This window comes from Camellia sinensis, chromosome 4 (genome assembly GCF_055761805.1).
Source record: "Camellia sinensis isolate YWXY chromosome 4, ASM5576180v1, whole genome shotgun sequence".
NCBI lineage: Eukaryota > Viridiplantae > Streptophyta > Magnoliopsida > Ericales > Theaceae > Camellia > Camellia sinensis.
The window spans coordinates 18,213,313-18,230,789 of record NC_138964.1 but is presented as its reverse complement, the minus strand read 5'-3'; the positions used below and the strand labels follow the sequence as shown (position 1 = coordinate 18,230,789).

Genomic DNA, 17,477 nt, shown 5'->3' with positions numbered 1-17,477 from the left:
AAGTATATCGTAAGTACCTACACACCCTCCTAGCAAGATTAGCTTAATGAAAGGAAAAATACTTCAGAGCTTAAATTCTCCATGGCTTGAGTGGCCCGAATCCAAAATAATGTCGTTTTGGTATTTTTTTTTTCCCTCCCTCTTTTATATCTGTAACAGAAATAGAGGGAGAAAGAAAGGAAGAGAGAGAGAGAATGAAGAGAGAAGAGGGACGGGAAACCATCATCGGCGCTTGCTATCCTCTGCGTGTATACGCAGATCTGTATCTCTGTGTGTGTGTGTCTCTCTCTCATTCTTTGTATCTCTCTCTCTCTCTCTCTGTATGTGTATGAAGTCTTTGTGTGATGATGATGATGTGTTGGTTGTTGATGATCTCTTCTCTTCTTTCTTCCTCTTCTTCCTTTTCTTTCTTCTTCTATTTTCTTCTTTCTTCTTTTTCTGTGAGTCATGGAAAGTGAGAGGGAGTTTTTATGTGCATTAGGGCCGAGCTAGGCCAAGGCGTGGTAATGGGCCGTTTTGTGAGCCGCAGTAAAAAGGGCTGAGTAAAATGGCCTTGTAGTTGGCTTGGTCCAAAAAGGGCCTTGTAGTTAGCTTAATCACCCCGGTCGGAGTGGTAATTAGCTCGGCCACAGTGTTTGGAACCGAGGTATTATGGCTTCTTATGGTGGACCTTGCTCTTGTTAGCGCGGTCAGAGCTTGCTGTAGTTAGCTCGGTCTCAACGGACAAAATCGAGGTACAAGTGAACAAGAACCGAGCTATGAGTTGCATGTGAAGGTACTGGATTGAGTATGTCAAAGAGATATTGTTAGTTCGGTTATATTGTCATTTCACCGAGGTAAAACCATCTCACTTGGTTTAAGCAGTGAATGGGGTGTTGAATGGTAAGCATTATCTTTCAGGAGTGTGATTCCTAGGAGGATTCTACATGGAGGAATAAGAGTCCTACTAGGATTGTGCTATGCGGAACTTATAAAAGTTCACAACATAACCTATGTAAAGGTAACAGAACTTTGATTTTCGAATACATAGAGATTTTGTCTATTTGTCTATTTTTCTGACTTAGGCATCAGAGAGGTATCCGGCACACACCCGCCGGCTAGCTCACGTTTGTGTTTTCAGGGAGTAAAAGTGACGACGTTTGGAGGAGCACAAACTTGATTAACAGGATTATACGAGAAGATTATTTCGTACTTGTACAGAAAGGATAAAGAAAAGGGAGGGGGGAAATTTCCAAAACGACGTCATTTTGAGATTTCGGGCCACTCGAACCATGAAAAATTTGAGCTATGTAGCGGAATTGTAATGAAAAATAGAAACTGATAAATTGATAAATAAGATAATTAAGGGGTATATCTTTGACGTTTCAGACGGAGTGCTATCTGATGTCATCATACCCAACCTCTACATTTGAAAAAATTAGTAGGTGATCTAAGAACAAGATGTGTTCTTATTCTCCATTAATCAACAAATGTTAAATTATATGTTATTCCTTCATATATCAATATAAAATTATGGATCCCAATTTTTTTAGGGAAAATTAGTCTAAAGTCCCTCTTTCATTTTTAGTAATGGAAGAGGTCCACAATATTATTTTTTGATGGCTAAGGTCCCTCCCATCTATCACAGGGAAATTTGATATATATCTCACGCTCTGTGTGTCTCTCTCGCTGCTCTCTTCCACTCCTCCAAATCCTCAAACTCAACCTTCTTCTTCAACAGAGCTTGCATTTTTCGAGTAACCAAACAAACATTTTCTTACCATGCACGAAGATTTGAGTTCCTTCAACCGAAACAACCTATCGACCTCGATCTCAAGCAGCTTCTGGACCTCACCTCTCTTCACCATCTCCTTCAAATTCGTCTTCATCACCAAATGCCTCTCTCTTTGCATCTTCTCCGTCTTCTCTTTATCCAATCTCAGCCGTTCGATCTTTTGGCGGATCGCACTCAGCTCCTCCACCAGGGACACATCGATCGACTCGATCTTCGCTGGAGCGGCGTTGACCAGATGAGGATTCTCCTTGTTCGAATCGTTTATCGGTGAGATCGGGATCCAATTCTGGCTCACCAGAGAAATCTCCGAGCTAGTCTCAACTCTGGCTCAAGAACAAGAAAGCTCTCAACCATGTAGCTTCTCTTCCGAATCCTCTCCAAACTCCCTCAATCTCAGAGAAATACTATGTATATTGATTATGAGTATGAAAAACAAGCTAGATTGACTGGCTACCTCAAGTGCCGGTAGCGGAAGAACCAGAGACGAGGGAAGCCGAGAGCTAAGGAGGAGAGTAGGTTCTCAGTTTCCTGGTTGTCAGTGGCGGCGGCTATCATACTAGAATGGTGTGACTGTAATTATTAGGGACATTGAGTGGTAGATATGTAAAGGTTGTAGAAAGGTCGAACATGAGCAGAGGATTCATGCACAACTAATCTATATATACATATAGGGAGAGGAATGAGAGAGAGAGAAATTCTCAACTCAGAGAAGTAGAGGATGTAATTCGCTAAACATTTGAAGGTTGAGAGAATGCAGTTGTTCAAGGATACTCAGGTTCAGCTTGAGAAAATCAAGCAAGCTAAGTGGTCGGATTCGAATGGTGACAGAAAATGAAATTTTTGAGTTGTGAATTTCTCTGGGTTGAGTGATTTAGAGATGGGAAATTTCTCTGATTTGAGTGAATTTCTCTGGGTTGGTGAGGAAATTTCTCTGGCTTTGAGAAAAATTTCTGAGTTAAAGTGAGTCCAGATAAATTCTTCCTTGGTCTAGAGAAATTCTCAACTCAGAGAAATTTCAAAAGAGCTAAATTATGTTTCTTGGTTGTACTCAGTGCAATAATTTTGTGTATAATCTGTTTTCAAATACCCTTACATTGGATGTGAGTTTACTTATGATTGTTTATTTTTCCTTCCTTTCTCAAATTAGAGAAATTTTCTCTGGACCAATTTTCTCTGAATCAACTTGAGGGACCTTAGACATTATGAAAATATTTAGTGTCCTTTATGTTATAAAATCTTAATACCAGAGACCCTAAAAAAAAAAACCCCATTTTTTTTACTAATCATAATATTTCTAAAATGCCAGCTAACTATGCTGTAGTCACCAAATAACTTCTCCCCCGTTTGATACTGTTGAGATAACAACATTGCAGGGGTCTGATTATAATAAACCCTAGTTCCTCAGTCCCATTTTGTGTCTTAAAGTTGGCCTAAAACAAGGTGTGAAAATCAAGAAAGATTGATGAATGAGAAACATAAAATCTTCTTCAATTATAACCATTAATGCGATGCAATTGATCCCACATCAACTATATTCACCTTGTTTGGTTATCTCTGTGTTTTTTTTTAAGTGAACTTTTTAAATATTTTATGTAAATTTTTTATTTTTTTTAGATACATCTAATCTAAATACACTAAAAAATTATTATATTTGTGAAAAAAAACTTTTAAAAATTCATCAAATACAAAAAAAAAAAAAAGAAAATTCAACATATTTTTGTATTTTATTGCATTTAATAAATTTTTACAGATTTTTGTATAAATTTTATACTTGGTAAGTATATCAAGAAGTGTATCTAAAAAATAAAAAAAAATTGATTAAAATATTTATAAAAAAAAATCACTAAAAATATAAAATACGAATTAAGAACTAAAAAAATTATTTTTAAAAATTCCAAACCAAACAGAGTGATTAATAAGTCTTGTCTGATTTATATGCAGAACAAATCTAAATTATATATTGATATTTATGAGTGATCTCACTTTCTTTCCTTTATAAATTTTAAAAATAGAAAAAAAAATCTTTAAAAAAGAGACACAAAAATAACAACCCTGTTTGGTTTTAAGTTTTTAATTCGTATTTTTGTATTTTTATTGATTTTTTAAAATATTTTAATTATTATTTTTTAATTTTTAAATTCACTTAACCATAATATACTTAAAAAGTAAAAATTCTATAAAAATCTTTTAAAAATTTATTAAATACAACAAAATACAAAAATATATTGAATTTTTTTTTATATTTTGTGAATTTTTTAAATTTTAATTTTACAAATATTATACTTTTTAAGCATATTTAGATTATGTGTATCTAAAAAATTAAAAAAAATTTGCGTAACATATTAAAAATTAAAATTTTTAAAAATAAAAAATAAAAAACTTAATTTTTAAAAAAGTGGATTCAATTTTCTAAAAACCAAACGCGGTGATTATGGCCTTGTTTGGGAAGTTAGCTATTTTAATTAGCTGTTTAACTTCTTGACTATTAACTTGACTAAAAAAGTTGTGCTTGGGAAGTTAGTTAGTTTTTTATTTTTATTTTTATTTTGTAGTTAATTTGATAACTGTAAGAAAAAAAATAAAATAATTATAAATTAGATATAAAATTTTATTTTATTAATTATTTTAACTTATTTTATTTTTTAATAAGCTATTTTAATCTACCCTTCCACCCAAACAAGGCTATATCTAACTGTGTGCATTCCAATTTTCTGAGTTACATTGTTAGGTGAAGATTTTCTCTACCGTATCAAGCAAGTTGAGAGCAGGACCAGTAATACTGTAATAATAGTAGCAGTGGTAGCAACAGAGCAGAGCACAACTGAAAAACAAAAGTGAAGAAGAAGCACAGAAACCTATTTTGAATTTTGCTTGGGATGGAGATTGGGTGAGTTTGTGAAAAAGCTGAAGTGTGGGACCCACCTATTGCCTTCTATTCTATGCTAGGTTATATTCCTTGTGCATTTCCCACTGCATGAATTACCTGTTTTCTCATTTCATGAATGACTGGTTTTGGTTTTTCTGATCTCATACCTCCTCCTCACATGCACACCTGAATCATCTTCTACGATTTTTTTCCCTCTTCCCCCTCACTTACTACATACTATAGGTTGTTTGAGAAATTAGTTATTTTAAGGTATCGTTTGGAAAGAGTTCATTTGGATTTTTTTGATTTTTTGAGTCATAAAAGACAGAATAAGCTATTTGAGTTACAATAGACAAAACATCACATTCAATTCATAATCATTACACTATTCTCTCACAAAAAAAGTCAAAAAAGTCAAAAAAGTCAAAAAGCCCTTCCCAAACCAAGCTTTTGAGCCCAGACTCAAATAGTCAAAAAAGTCAAAAAACCAAAAAGCTAACCAACTTTTCAAACGGAGGCTAAGTAATTATTGGATTTTTTTATTATTTTAATTTAACTAAAATAGTTGTTTTAGGAAAGTTTGTTAATTTTTTTTTTAAATTTTTTTTATAATTGATTTGATAGTTGTGAAAGAAAAAATTAAATAATTATAAATTAGATATAACATTTTATCTATTTTATCTTTTAATAAGTTATTTAAATCAAACTCTCCTCCCAAATATATTTATCCTAATATAATATATATATAAGGTGAAGATTGGAGTTAATATTCTCAACATATTCTCCACTTTGGTAATTGCACTAAATTTAGCCCTTCTTTGATATAGAGCTATCATGTTAAAATAGTCATAAAAAAATAAAATAAATTAAAAAGTCAATAAAATAAAATGTTACATTTAAATCATAATTTTTTTTTTCTCACAAAAGTCAAATTTTTTATTTAGGCAAAAAGTCAATCCACAAAAGTCAAATTTTTTATTTAGGCAAAAAGTCAATCCACTTCCCCAAGGAAGCCTTACTCTTTTAAATCTAATGCTTCTTAGATTAACTATTTCAAATTACACATGCGTACACTGCAGGAAATGACAATATTGGTCGCCAAAGTTCCATTTTCGGTCGCCGAATCTAATTAGCGACTAAATTTTTTTGTCACCAAGTTCATTGCTTATACCCTGTCAGGGATAGTATTGGCGACTAAATTATTTTTGGTCGCTGAAAGTTAAATATTTGGCTACTAAACTTTGGTTAGTCGGGAAAGGTGATCTTTTGGTGACTAAATTATTAGCCGCCGAAATTGAACTTTTGGCTACTAAACTTTGGTTAGTTGGCAAAGGCATCTTTTGGCAACTAAAATATTAGTCGCCAAAATTTCTCACAGAAAACTAAATTAAATTATTAGAGACTAAAATTTTAGTCGCTAATAGAAGATGTACATTTAGCGACCAAACACTTTAGTCGCCAAAGGATGTTATGTTTTTAGTGACTAAAATATTTAGTCGACAATTAACCTTCCCTCATTCTGATTTGTTTTAGCAACTATGTGGTTTGGTCACAAAAGCCATTTGGTTATTTTTTTGCTACTAAATTATTGGTCGCCAAAACATTTGCTTACATTTTTTGCTACCAACATATTTAGTCACCAAATACTATTTTAACTTTTAATTTTTATTTTTTAATTTCTGAACCACCTGTATCCATTATTAGTGCAACATGTACCCTGTATAAACAATATAATCCATCAATACTGAATATATTTAGTCGACAATTAACCTTCCCTCATTCTGATTTGTTTTAGCAACTATGTGGTTTGGTCACAAAAGCCATTTGGTTATTTTTTTGCTACTAAATTATTGGTCGCCAAAACATTTGCTTACATTTTTTGCTACCAACATATTTAGTCACCAAATACTATTTTAACTTTTAATTTTTATTTTTTAATTTCTGAACCACCTGTATCCATTATTAGTGCAACATGTACCCTGTATAAACAATATAATCCATCAATACTGAATATATTATCAACCATTCAACAACGTGCACACATTTCACTTCCAACCATCCAAAAAATTTATATTCAACGTCCAATTCTAAATGTAATACAAATTCTATACGAACCAAGTATAATTCAACCCCAATAATTTAATTCCATACATATTAGAGGATTAACCAAATTTAATATCCAAAAGGAAATCTATACCACACCAAAAATTTATTCTGCACCGCCCCAAAAACTAATTTGTACCACGTCCAATGCTAATTTCTATCAGGCCAAATTTTGGATATTTACCACGCCAAAAAACTAATTTGTATGAACCACTATATATACGGACGGAGATATAAAAACAATGCCCTTCCGTACTTGTCAAAAAAAGTCATATCCACATTTGTACGTCAAAAACCATCTGCAAAAAAATAAATAAATAAATTAAAAAAAATAAAAAAAATTAATCATTAGTATTGACTAAATATTGGCCAATTTAAAATTATAAAAAAAACATATAAAACTCAAAATTACGTAATCTTTTCAAATTAATCATTAGTTTTGCATACTCGAATATATATGAAATAAAATTTTTGATGTTCAATCTGAGTACATACGACATATGAATCTAGTTGCTCTATTTGATGTTGCTAATAAATTGATGTTGCTATAAAAGTAATCCTAATAATAACTGGAAATTCAAACACTTGAATTTAGTTGCTCTATTTGATGTTCAATCTGAGTACATACAACATAGATTAATATATACATATTAGTCCTTCAAGAACCCATAATAACTGAAACATCAATTCAAAAAAAACATACCACAAACCCATATGTACTACTCTCTATTGGCATTCCATAAATCATGAACCAAGCAGCTTTACAAATGCATCCCAAAACTTTGAATAATTGGATTTTAAGGTTTAATAGCAACACAAGGATATGAAACTAGTATAGTCAAGTGTATGCCATAGATATAAGAAGAAGGAGCCTAAAACAGATACACAAAACAACAATCCTCATATTGATAACATCTGGGGCACGCTTATAGCAATGAAATGCAAGTGGTCAGATGTGACAGTAAATCCCCCCCACCCCTACCCAACCTCAACTCTATGGGTGTACGGTACATGTGTTCATGGTGGTGCTGGTGGCATGGGGTGGGGCAAAGCCAATTATTCAAATGCATGGAAATTTACATATCGCGAAACAGAAACTTACTCATTGCATCAGTTTTTACAGGATTACTTTCCTCATTGCTACAATGATCAATGCCTGATTTTTTACTAGATATTTCTGGTTTGGTACAGTAGTCCTCAGTTTCACCATCCACCATTCTAGATTTATCCCTAGAAGTTCCATCACCATTCTCCTGCACAAAAATCAAAACTTCCTTCTTCTCAAATAGAAAATATTAAAAAATGCTGAGTGCAAGCACTTCTGAATGCTGCTAAGGTACATAACGAGTAAAAAATAATCAAATGATAAAATAGATATAAGAAGAATATAGTCCAACCCAAGTAAACTCAAATCTCCAAACTTTTAAGAATTGTAAAATGTACTAAATTCACTAAACTTAAAGAATTGTAAAATATTCCATTTTAGTTCAGACATAAAAGCATGAGTAGAGTCTACCTATCAATTCCAGAATTCTCTAGCCCACTCTTCTATAAAGCATGAGCAGTGTCTACCTATCATATGAAATTTCCATGCAATTCAGAACATATTTACCATTCACACGCTGCAGTAAACGAATTTCTCCACTTCATCAACTTTGCTTTAACTATATTAGCAATGTTCATAAATGGTCGATTCATGATAACAATGGCCATTTTAGCTGTTACCTAGGCATAATTTTCCACAATGTGATTCAATAATACCACACCATCCTTGTTCGTCTTGTACCTCTATTCTCATCTTCTTCAATGTGCAAGCAACCATGTGACTATGTGAGGCAGGCTTCACTACAAATACCGTTGTTGTGAAATCAAGCAATGAGTAACCATTCATTTAATTTATTTCACATCTAAATCTTATCACAAAGAAGAGGAGAGCAAAGATTAGAGAAAGGGTTAATCTGCACAGAAAGGGCTGTTTATACAAGTAACACTAACTTGGCTCAAAGATTAGTTGTTCAACACATTTGAAAAACTTGGCTCAAATTCTTAGGCTGTTACATTATTCCCCTGCACATTTTTCATTTAACTGATATGTGTGCTTGTGCTTTTTTGTTTTTAATTTAATAGTTATAATGTTATCATGTTATCATTTTAATTCTTCTATTTTATTTATTTATTTTTCTGTTTAAAAGTCATGGTATATGCATCCCTCTTTTCTGAATTATTAGGCTTTAGTTTTGGTTGTGGCTTGTAACTGTGCTAATTATCTTGAAAGGGCTCTCAAATGTATTCTAAAGTATGCTTAATATTTGTGGGCATTTTCTAGTGCTCCTGATTAATTTGCTTATATTTCAATAAATAAATTTAAAGGTAAATTAACAATATCTCCTTACAATTTGCCTAATTACATATTAGCCTATGTTTTTTATTTAATAATTACATCTTTTACTGTTGGTGAATGAGGGCTATTTCACAAGTCCAAATATGAAGCATTAATTAAGTACATATGGAAAAGCACTCAGTACAAATACTAATCAGTTTTTCATATATAAAAAGCATTAATTAAGTCCAAATACTAACCACGATCACATGAATGCACCATACATATGCTACTATTGTTTTCCATATATAAAAAGCACTCAGTACCCAATTTACTGAGTGTGTGTGTGTGTGTTTCAAGGGATGAAGAAGACCACTAACCTCTTTTTTATTTTTTTATTCACTTAGTTGATGAGTAGAACTCATACATTACTTAATTATAATTAATTCTTTATTTTCTTTTTATATTATTTCCCAAATTAATTTACATGAAATTATTTCTAATTAAATTATATCTCATCATCTCATAATCAATTACACTATATTAAATTATACTAATGTGAATTAGGCTCTAATTCCTATTCAATTATTTAATTCTAACTTGTTAAAATTAGCGAATCAGACAGGTTTAATTTTCATTCTAACATATCTGTTCAAACAGTACAAGTCAATAAATCTCATAACAAATAAGTGAAGCATCTTAGCATCACCTCAAGTAAGGCTTTTAATAGAGTTAACAAGAGGAAACTGCATATCACTTGAAAGCATTTCCATAACTTAGTTTCAGTAGTGATATCTTTTTGCCTTTTTACACAGTGAAGAGCATATGGGGAAGGCAAAGAAGATCTTGAGGTTATGAGAAACTGACTACACATCAGAACCCATGATGTGAAAACAAGTATGGCCCTAAAATACAAGAGAATAAAATATAAAAAGATTTTATTGACGCCATAAATACACTCGATTATAATATATCACAAGCATTTAAGTGTGAACACTGAAGATAAGCCTCCAAATAAATATATATATATATATATATTTTCTTTCTAAAAAGAAGTGTGAATACAACACTACAAGAAAATTGACCTATAACAACGTTTTTGTTATGGCATTTTTTTAAAAAACGTTGTTTCAGAAATTTTTTCAAAATATTTTGTAAGCAACTCATTTAAAAAAACACGCGTGCTGGGTGTATTAACATATTTCTCCTTTTTTAGCCCACGCGTTTCTCTCAGTCCAGAGATAGATCTCGGGTTTTCTTCATCACTTCTCTTTCGTATGGTGAAAGTTCACTAGATCGAGCATCGTAGGCTACGATTCACGATCGTAATCTCTATCCGGCTCTCTCCATCTTGGTTCAAAGCTCTCGATCAGCCTGATTTGAAGATTAATTTTGTAAGTTTCATTCTCTGGTTTTTTGATGTTGTTTATATACGAACTTAGATCTGTATCTACGATCTCAGATCTGTTTGATATATATATATATATATATACTAATTTATGTTAAAGAGAACACAGATCGATCGATTGATCTACGATCTCAAAGCATATTAACATCCTCAAACCGACTCTATTTCTGGCTTGTTCGTGGTGATCTTTGTTGGTCCATCACATTAATCAACATTGACTTCATCTTTCTGAATGATTGTGGTTTTGTACAGTATAGGTTTTGCGAGTTTTTTCTTATGATCTGTAAGTTTTTTCTTATGGTGAAAGTTCACAAAAATGTTTGTTGGTCCATCACATTAATCAACATTGACTTCATCTTTCTGAATGGTTGTGGTTTTGTACAGTACAGGTTCTGCGAGTGTTGGATTTTGTGCGTAATTGACTGGTAAAGTGCGACTAAGAAATTTTGGAGTTTGCTTCTTCCTCTTATGTATGAAAATGGAAGATATAAACTTGGATATTCTTGTTCTTGTTCTTCTTGCCTCTCAAGTGTATGACTAAGTCTCTGTTTTTGTATTTGTTTTTGTTTTTTAGGAAATGTTTTAACCATTTTCTGTTCAACTTTATTCATGGTACCATCAATTGTACATTTCTCTTTTTGTATAGTTTGCATAGTTCTTGTTTTCTCTTTTAGACTCCTTAGTTTGATTGAGAGTTATTGAACATGCTAATTGGATCTTTTCTAGGTGATCATCAATTTTTAGAGTGTGTTTGAACTCTTTATGTCTGTTTTTCATGCTTGATTATCAGAATTTTTTGTAATTGTAGAAATTTATAGGCAATTTCTAACAACGATAAAATAATTGAAAAATGAAAAATCAAATAAGCAGTTACCATTTTTAGAGATGGATATTTTGTAATAAGTGATGCTGCTGCTTGGATTTTGTACAAGGTACGTGAAAAGCTTGTGTCAAAGCCTTGCTCACATGGTGTTTGATTTTTGTTCTGTTTAAGATTTTTGACAAGCTTTATATGATTTGAGCTGCTAGTAATTTGGAATTTATTTTCTGAATTTCACATGCTAGGCAATCAACATATTTATTTACATAGTATTTCTTAATTATGTCTATCAGATTGAAGAAGATAGTCACTGAATTCCTTTAGTAAGTGGGTTTTCAAGGATTTTGCTTGTAGTGTTGTAAATGGGAAAACACTTGTGGACCGAAGACGTTGATGAGCAAATTGGGGATAATCAGCCGGGCTGTGTGTGGGGTGCCCTTCATACTCTTGACTATCATCACTGGCATTACAATGTTAAGAAGCTGCTACCCCACAAGAAGCATAATGGACCAAGACATGTGAAAGGTAAGCGATATGAATTTGCACTGTGCTTGCTTCTTCTTGGTGATTATGGATGACATACAAGGTTAGAAGTCCAGACTTGGTGCTCTATTTATTATTTTGGTCATTGTAGAACCTTTGATTTTTCCCAACTCTTCAATTCTAGTTACTTTTATAAGACTCGTGATTAAATACACAAATTTATGCTTTATGCTAAGAATCTGTTTGGATTTTTACTTTTTTTTTTTTTCTTTTCTTGCTAGTTATGTTTGGAGATTAATTTCCTCAATAGAGCTACTGTGGATAATTTCACATGCAGATTCTGATGTTAGCATTTCTTTTCCAAACTCGTGTTCAAATGTTTTCATTTTTTTTTTGTTGAAATTGTTAAATTTGAAAAGAAACTAAAGTCTCTGGAAATTTACTCCATTCAATAGTTTCAACTTCCAACTAGAAATGATGAATTCTGCCATGGGATGGTTGAAGGAGTGAGGAACTGTAACTGTTGAGAGTGGTCCATTATGCTTGATTTTGAGTGCTTTAAAGGAGAGAAATAAAAGATCTTTTAAGGGGTATAATACCCAACATATGGCTTAAAATGTCCAATTTTTTGAGCTTATTGTATAGTTGTTCAACTAAATAGATAAACTTTTCTTTTGATGCTTTTAACAGAATTTATAGCGAGTTCAATCAGCAAGTTTCATATATATCTTTTGTTGTTGGATGATATTCTTGCATACGTGGTAGTTCTTTTGTGGAGTTTCATATATATATATTTATCGATTTCCTTTTCCTTTGTGCTAGGAGATTAGAAACTAAGACTTAACCCATCCCGTCCACCCCATCCATTCATCATCTGAGCCAAGTAACTGTATTATTTTGATTCCATGCAGTTGTGAAGGAAGGTGCATGAGGTCGTTTCATGCCACTGTTGAAGCTGGTTTTGAATTCATGTGTGAATCTCTCTGCCTTTCTGATGAACTAGTAGATGTATGCTATCCTTTGGTTTCTACTTTATATTCTTTTTTGGCTTGCATTGTTTTGGTTGTTAATGTTGTTTGATAGATTGTTGGCACATTTTGAAGTACATGTGATGTATGTATTTTACAGGCATTACAACAAAATTTCTGTGAGAACTGTCAAAAGAAGCAGCACCAGTGTTTCTCTTGTGGGGTTTTAGGTTCTTTTGATAAATTGTCTGGTGCAGAGGTATGAGTTATTCTGGAAAATTGAACTACTATTTTAATGTTGACTGTACATTTTCCCCATTGGATTTTCATGGAATTCTTTTTGGTTAAGTTTTGCTATTATCATTATAAAAATTGAAGGTATTCCATCAAGAGCAGAATTTAGCCACTTAATGTTTCTAGAGCAACATTTAAAATAATCTTCATGGTTAAATTTCAACAAATATTTTGAAATGAGATAGAATAATTATTTTACATTATTAATGAGTCAATCAATCCCTGGAGATGCTTAGTGTGAAGTCATATTGGATGATGCTTGGTTTACTTTGATTAGGAAGATTACTTTTGAAGATCTGGAGGATGAGGGCATCCTACAAAGGGCTTGGGAAGGTCTTATTACCAACCGTATTTTGATTTATTGCTTGTAAATGCCCTTATTCTTTGCTCTTCACCTTGATTTTTTCTGCAGTGGCTTGCAAATTACTTGCCTAAAATTTTCCTTTTACTAGAGAACATGAGATTGATGATGAAATTAGAACTCCAATTAGAAACCACATGAAGTTCCCGGATGATGGATAAATTAAGAAGAGACAAGCATTAGAGCTACTCTCGAGCAAAAGGAAAGTTCTGCAGAAGGAAAGAACTCTGGCCTCAACAGATGCTTCCAGAAAGAGAACTCTTGGAAAGGTACAGAAATGGGTGGATTTGTCTTCAATTACCACAGTGAATGATTCTTCAAAGAACAGTGTGAGAAAATTGACTATATCCAATTACTCAAAGAAATAGAAAGTGGGGAATACAACCAGAAAGCCTCTGAACAACGCTGACTCTACAAAAGTAAGTCAGTCATTCATTGATGGAAACAGGTTTTCCTTGGGGAATAGTGTGTACAACTTGATCAGAATTATTGAAAGAAACAGAAATTTTTTATTTTTTTATTTTTGGTAAAAGCATTTAAATATCCAAGTGTGCTGATTGGTGAATTTCAGATTTATTTTTTATTTTTTTTATTTTAATGATTGGGGTGAATTTTATAACTTAAATATGCTTTTTATGAACAAGTGCAGTGTAATTGTTCTCTGTAAAATATAGAATTTGATGGTTTTATCAACTTTTATTCTTATTTTTTGGTATGATGTGTTTTGTGGTTTTGGGCAAATTGGAATGTGAATGGAATGTAAATAATCAGAGCATATTTTATATTAATTAAATTAAGAAATAAAGTAAAAAAAGATGGCGTTTTTGTTCAAAACACCACTATATCCTGTGATGTCATCAATCATATTTGGCAGAATTATTTAAGGAGGTTTAATAGTATACCGGCGTTTATGAAAACGTCACTATAAGTATCAGTGACGTTTGTAAAACGCCTTATACCTATAGCGACGGCCGTATTAGCGACGTAATGTAAAAACGTTGGTATATCCTTTGACGGCGTTTTCATCACTTATGGCAGCGTTTTTGAAACGCCGGTAAAGACAATATTTCCTGCAGTGCAAGCCTCAAATATACATCCTAAAATCAATAACTAGAATGACCAGCACTTTAATTCATACCTCAGAGAGAACCTTGAGCATCTGATCAATGTACCAAATTTTGTCCGTGGAAAACCAATAGCAGAAAATAGAAATTAAGCAGCCTAAACTTCAAAATATATATATATTAGACGAGAAAACTAATATACTTTAATTACTTATGATTCTCAGCCAATTATATTGATAAATCTTAGGTTGCAATTTGTCCTACTTGATCGAAGCCCAACCATACATTACATGTTAAGATTACATTATAGAAATAAGTTCATACCACTCTGCAAGGTTTCAACAAGAAAGAGGTTCAAAATTTTAAATGAAACATTTATACTACTTACTTTTCAACAATGAAGCAAATTTTGGCAGTAAGATCTCCTTTGAAATCTTGCTCACTTACTTCTAGATATTCAATAAGCTCTTTTGTCAGAGACTTTACATTGCTTTCATTTACAAGAAGATACACAAGTTCAAGGGCCCTTTTCCGAATATAAGCATCTGAATCCTGAAGTTACATAGTGAAGAGCATATGGTAGTCAGTTGCTCTAAAAATATATTGTCTTCTTAAGGATAAACATATTTATCATAGTTATGCAGACCTTCCAAAATAAATAAACAAATTATCTATGCGAAGAGAACAATCCTAGCAAAAAAAAAAAAAAAAAAATCATTTTACAACCAACAATTAAGCATGCAGTCAACTTAATTACTGAACCAACAAACCAGTCCTCAAAACCTCTCTATGACATATTTACATACACTTGGTGAGCATAAATCAAAAAGATCGGAGAAGTATACTGTTCATATGTAGAGCAGGGAATTACAACAACACCAATTTTTAATTCCATTGAATTACATATGAAAGAGATCGGAGAAGATGTGAAGATTTATTACCCATTAAGAAGGAGATCGCCATAGAGGAGTATGCGAGCGTTAGGGTGGAGAGGGTCAGATCCTTGAATCTGGCGGCGGACGGAAGGAGAGGAGTTGTTGGAAGAGCTGCTAGGAGGAGAGAAAGAGAAAGAGGGAGAAGAACATGGTGTGGCGATTGCTGCCGCTGTGGGGTGGTCGGAGGATGGTGGTGGTTGCTTCGCCAGAGGAAACGACCTCAGCCACGAGAAATAGGATCAAGATGGCGATGGTGGTGGTGACCTGTGGCCACGGCCACGCCATTGGTGGGTGGAATTGGATGTCAATGAGAGAAGTGAGAAGACGGTAGGTCTCTCTTCTCGCTAGAGAGAGAGGAGATGAGGGAATTGATTTACCCATGGTTTGGGTTGAAAACAAAATACATATATAATTAATAATAATTCGCTACTTATTTTTTTAATCCGTCTGAAATTTGAAATCTCCCTCCAAATATATTTAGTTTTTTGGCGACTAAAATATTCTTTTGTCACTATAAATATACTTTTGGCGACCAAACTTTTGGTCGCCAAAGATAAAAACTATTTTTTTTCTTGTCATTCGGCTACTAAATAATTTTAGTAGCTAAAACTAACTATACGGCAACAAAAATATTCTTTCGTCCCTGAAAATATACTTTTGGCGACCAAATTTTTGGTCGCCAAAGATAAAAAATAATTTTTTTCTTTTCATTCGGCTACTAAACATTTTTAGTAGCTAAAACTAGCTCTATGGCTACTAAAATTTCTTTTAGTCGCCAATTGTGATATTTTTGTCTACTAAAATTTTTTTTAGTCGCCAATTGTAATATTTTTAGCTACTAAATTTTTTTTAGTCGCCAATAATCAATATTCCCCGACTAAAAAAAATTAGTAGCTAAATATTTGACTTTTACCGACTAATATTATTTTTGGTAGCCAATTCTGTAACTTTTGGCGACTAAATTTTTTTTAGTTGCCAAAAATGTATTTTCTTGTAGTGTTCCCTGTTTGGTTGTGTGGTCAAAAATCAACACCCACAGTACCCTTAAACCTTTTTCCCTATTCATTGAAAGATTATTTCTATATAAATATTTGGGTTAATTACAACAAAAAAAATCAGGATTTCGCATGTTTTTCAATTTAAATCCCAGAATTTCAATTTCGACAAATTAAACCTTAAAGTTTTATCCGTTTTCAATTTGGCCCCTTCATCCATCTTTGTCATATTAAACTAACGAAAATCTGGGCAGACTTTCATATTCAAACCCACATGTTCAAACAGTTATATCTTCCTTGTCGTAACTCCGTTTCACCTCATTTTTGCGTCGTTGGATTCACCTCATGGCCTAGTTTTCATTCCAATCTCCATACACCTTGTTCCATACCTTTTTACTTGCTGTCAAAGGTCTGAAAGTTGGCCAAAAATAAGATTTTTTTCTCTTTAGGCAAAATTTTCATATTCAAATCTACATATTTAAGCACTTATATCTCCTCTGTCGTAGCGCCGTTTCACCTCATTTTTACGTCATTAGATTCAACTCATGGCCTAATTTTCATTCCACCCCTCATATGCCTTGTTTCACCTCTTTCTGTATGCCGTCGGATCTTCGAAAGTTGGCCAAAAATAAGTTTTTTTTCTCTTTTTTCTATTTATTTTTTTATCTTCTTCCTCCTCCTCTACGGCTCCTCCTGGCTTGTTGCTACTGCTGCTTCTGCTTTATCATCATTAGCTGCAAGATGAGGTGGTGGTGGTGGTAATAGTGGCGGTGTCGTCTAATAGTGATAGGTATACAACTACACATAAAAATCAAAAACCAAATGGGTTGGTGAGCATGTTAGGGAGCCTTGGTTTCCAATCAAGCATCATCCATTGCATCTCCATTGCCAAGAATAATGTTGCTGTGACAACCCTCACCTCTGATTACTGCTAAATTGTGACTGAATATGATAAGTAACTGATTAGGAGGAAATCCTAAACTGATTGCATCAGTATGTTGTTTGGTTGCATTATATCTATTTGACTATTAAATGATCTGTTCGTGTTGAATTTCAAATTGTGAATTGAAGGCCTTATCGGCTACC

The 17,477-nt window shown here is 32.8% G+C and overlaps 1 long non-coding RNA gene across 5 annotated transcripts; it reads right to left on the bottom strand.

Annotated features, from left to right (window-relative positions):
- Positions 1-6,683: 6,683 nt before the first annotated feature.
- LOC114308289 (uncharacterized) lies at positions 6,684-15,841 on the bottom strand. Of its 5 annotated transcripts, XR_014366084.1 has the most exons (6): positions 15,403-15,806; positions 14,850-15,013; positions 14,536-14,618; positions 8,260-8,588; positions 7,846-7,996; positions 6,684-7,042 (listed from the first exon to the last, which is right to left on the bottom strand). It is a non-coding gene; the product is annotated as an uncharacterized LOC114308289 (long non-coding RNA). The 5 variants fall into 5 exon arrangements; XR_014366080.1 differs by having other exon boundaries at positions 7,846-8,588; XR_014366083.1 differs by lacking the exon at positions 14,536-14,618 and having other exon boundaries at positions 7,846-8,315; positions 8,469-8,588.
- Between the last annotated feature and the right edge of the window lie 1,636 nt (positions 15,842-17,477).